Here is a 4,573-nt window from a genome sequence, read left to right as displayed (position 1 = left end):
AAATCCCCCAGGTTGTTTTAGAGTAAATCTTCAGGCTATTGCAAAACCATTATGATCTGCTGGTGTAATTTTCAAAATAAAACAAAAATTAAAAAAAAGACCTACTCACAGATTCTGTCTGTCAGATATGACATTAAATTTGGCATTAAAATGTGTCATTTTAACTTAGTCAGTTATAAACTTTATGCAATTAAAGCTGCTTGAAGAACAGGGCCCAGAACACCAGTTTACACTAAAAAAAGTTTCTTAATAAAAGTTAATGAGTGTAGGCTGTTAGTGTTTATGGGAAGATGGCATCTCATCACACTTCCATATTATAGGTTGTGCCAAATTCAACACATTAATTTAGGTTAAAAATAACATGTTCATAACCAGAAATTAACACATATGATCTAATGATCTATTATGGCCACATTTTAGACTAAGTTATAGGCTCTTACTCTTTTCAAAAAGTAATTAGTTACACTACTCGTTAGACTTTAAACTGTACATTTCAAACCCTTATATTCATAAACCAATCATTGAGATGCCCGTGATCTTCGATCCCTCAGGCGGCACTGCATTAAAAACCGACATCAATGTGTAAAGGATATTACCACATGGACTCAGGAACACTTCAGAAAACCATTGTCAGTTAACACAGTTCGTCGCTACATCTACAAGTGCAAGTTAAAACTCTACCATGCAAAGCGAAAGCCATATATCAACAACACCCAGAAACGCCGCCGGCTTCTCTGGGCCCGAGCTCATCTGAGATGGACTGACGCAAAGTGGAAAAGTGTGCTGTGGTCTGACGAGTCCACATTTCAAATTGTTTTTGGAAATTATGGACGTCGTGTCCTCCGGGCCAAAGAGGAAAAGGACCATCCGGATTCGGCTATGAGGGTTGTTGTGCCATGGCATGGTAGCTTGCACATCTGTGAAGTCACCATTAATGCTGAAAGGAATAGTTTATGAGACAATGCTGCGCATCCAAGCAACGTCTTTTTCAGGGACGTCCCTGGCTAGTTTCGAGCAGGACAATGTTAAGCCACAATTCTGCACGTGTTACAACAGCGTGGTTCGCAGTAAAAGAGCGCGGGTTAGTAAGACTGGCCTTGCTTGCATCCAGACCTGGTCTGCCATGTTAAATGTTTCGATTTGCGCAAAATACAACAAACGAGGATCCCGGACTTGTTGAGCAACTGAATTGTACCATCAAGCAAAATGGGAAAAGAATTCCACCTACAGAAGTTTCAACAATATGTCCTCAGTTCCCAAACGCTTATTGGAGTGTTGGTTAAAAGGAAAGGTGATGTAACACAGTGGTAAACATGTTTTTGAGCATTCCTCAACTTTCCCAGTCTTTTGTTGCCCCTGTCCCAGCTTTTTTGGAACATGTTGCAGGCATCAAATTCAAAATGAGTGAATATTTGCAAAAAAACAACAAAGTTCATCAGTTTGAACATTAAATATCTTGTCTTTGTAGTGTATTCAATTGAATATAGGTTGAAAAGGATTTGCAAATCATTGTATTCTGTTTTTATAATTACGTTTTACACAATGTCCCAACTTCATTGGAAATGGGGTTGTATTAGGAATCTTAAAATCTGTTTTTCTGGTTTCCAAACAGACCAGACAGAAGCTGCCAGTTACCTGCACACTCACCTTGCTTCTCTCCTCAACTTTTCTTTTGGGTCTTGGGATTTAATATGAGCAATGTACCTAATATATTGTGATTATTTTTTTTTCATTGTACTGGCTCACATGCCAGCCGCTGGATGAATGAAATGTAGTGGACTATCTGAAATCAAGTAACCCTCAAAACTGTACTTAAATACTGCACTTAAGTAAATGCACTTACTTCATGTCTGCCATTCCTCCAAAACCTGCATAATTGTCTCGCTTTGTTATATGTTAAAAATAAATACTTTATTCTGCCCTACAAAGCCAAACCGCAGTAACGACAATGAAACTGAGGAAAATGGCTTCAAAGGTTTTTGACCATCCAGCCAAATGTGTTTTAGGTAGAACGGCAGTTATTTTCTTATTAAATATGTGTTCTCTAAGTTATTTTCATGGCTTAAAAATCATGACCATTTTGTGAGATTAACAATAATATATGAACTATTATTACTATCTGCTCCAATGGGCTCAGCTAATAATCCACAGATGGAGTCAGTCAGAGTTCCCAGTGGAGAACATGAAGATTCCCTTTGTTTTAAATCCCACATTATCCTGAAATTGTCCAGAATTCAGGATTTACAGACACTGAAGCCGCAGTAACTGCAGCCAAAGCTCAGAGACAGCGAGGGAGAGCGCAGTGACTGCAGTTTAATTATTAGATAGTTTCATTAGTTGGTAGTTATGTATAAACATCACTCAGTCTACACTTCTGTACTCTTACACCAATAAGTATCCTATTGCTCATAATTATGATATAATCTGATTAGTGTATTGTCAGAAGCTTGTCTGTGTGTATGTTCTGGTCTTTGTCCAGTTGATTTTGTAATTTGATGTGTTATGATGCATTGTCACAATGTAAAGCTGTTCAGCTGCTGCAATGCTGTAGCTAATGGGGATCCTTATAAACTAAACTCCATCCATTATTGTCTTGTATCAAAGAAGCAAACATATTATTTCTGAATCAACTGTGCTCATCACCACTAAGGTACTTTTGAAAAGATATGCCAATCTCAGGACTTTAGTAATGTGTGGTTTAAATGAGGGTCACACTTAAACTTGGCAATTGATCAGATATGAATAAAAACAGAATAAAAGGGTTGGAAATATCTGATGCAACATAAAAATAAAAAAGGTAAAACAAACTGTTAAACTGAAATGAAAATTTTAAATGATTATTTTGTGCTGATTAGATCTGTTGCTCTGGTGTCATTTCTATGTTTGTGTCTGTCTATCTTTTCCTTAGAAGACCAGGTGTAGATTATTATCAGCCTGCTGCACGCTATCCTGAAGACTGTAGGAGGACAACACATCAGACGGTGAAGGGAACTCATTCAGGTTGGGTCTCGAGACTTTCAAAGGTAAGTTTAGTCTCATTACTTTTTCTTATATGGAGCAATAATGAAATGATTAAAAAGGATCAAATAACTGCAAACAGGGACCAGCAGCTAGAACATCTTGACAATGTTTTTTTATATATTATTATTATTATTATTATTATTATTATGTCTATTGTTACCACAGTAAAAATGTCCCAATTAAAATGTTTTGCCCCTGGTCACCATTTAATATCTGCTGAGTCCTGAGCAACATTTATATTTTCATTAATAATACAGGTAAATAAATTGCCTGCAACCAAGCTGTTATACATTTTTTAAATGTAATCTATTACTATTAGTATGTTATATATTTATTTATACTAAATACCAAAGTAGGCCATAAAATATCGTAAGGAACCCTCTGTAGTGTTTGTTGGTTGAGTAGCTGTCTGGAGAGAATTTCTCTCTCCCTTTAAAAGTGTCCTGCAGAGTTTGTTGCTTCAGTGCAGCCTTTACCTGAGTTACCTGAATGAACTGTTTTCTGCTCAGTGTTTATTTTCCTCGTCTGAACATCTTTTCCTCAGATCACATGAAGAAATTTCTCTTATTTGATTGAACATTAATCCACTGAGAGGTATTTATAGTGACGTTATTGATTGACCACAGACATATTATAGTCAGTAATTGATATTTTAGTTGACAGGAGACAGTACAGACAGGACATGAGGACACACAGAGATGTAGATGACATGCAGCAAAGGTCCCTGAAACATTTTTATTATAAAATGTTGGTTTATTCCAAAATGTCGTCAGAACTTTAACTTTAACTTTAACTTTAACCCTAAGCTAAAATCAGAGCAGAGGGTTGTTCAACCAGTGGTTGGGCATCGAGTACAGAAGACAGGTAAAATGTCTTCAACCAATGGACTAGAACATTAAACATTACATTTAATTGTGCGTATACTACAGGTAAACTGTATTTGTGTGAACTTGCACCTCACAGCTTTACTGATATCACTGAACAGGGTCCGGTATTAAAAATGTCTCTGTGTCTTTAACCTGATCTCTCAAACAGGTTTCACTCTGAAGAATGGAAGATTTCTACATTAACAACACATCACAGGACAACAGCTACAACTACAGCAACAACACCTCCGACTATTATAACTATGACTATGACCATGACTATGACCATTATGTGTATCCATTCTTCATCCTACAAGTGGCAACATACATAATCTCTGGTATCGGCCTTCCTTTGACCCTGGTTGCCATCTATGCTCTGTATTCTGAGGTATGTACATTATGACTGAGATTTATTTATTACTGTCTGTGTCATGTGTCAGTCTGTCTGTCTGTAAATGATGTTGATCTTGGGGGGCCAGGCTTCAGGGGGCTGGGACGAAGTGTTGTAATGAATGAATGAATTTATTACAGAATTAAAAGTTAGATTAAAGGTCCAGTATTGAACAGTGAGGAGGATCTATTGTCAGAAATGTAATAATATCCACAGCTATGTTTTCATTAGTGTTTAATCAGCTGAAAATAAGAATTGTTGTGTTTTAGTTACTTTAGAATGAGACGATTTTATC

This window comes from Morone saxatilis, unplaced genomic scaffold (assembly GCF_004916995.1).
Source record: "Morone saxatilis isolate NCDOM2014 unplaced genomic scaffold, NCSU_SB_2.0 Contig4, whole genome shotgun sequence".
Lineage (NCBI taxonomy): Eukaryota > Metazoa > Chordata > Actinopteri > Moronidae > Morone > Morone saxatilis.
Note: the sequence above shows the minus strand (reverse complement) of the source record.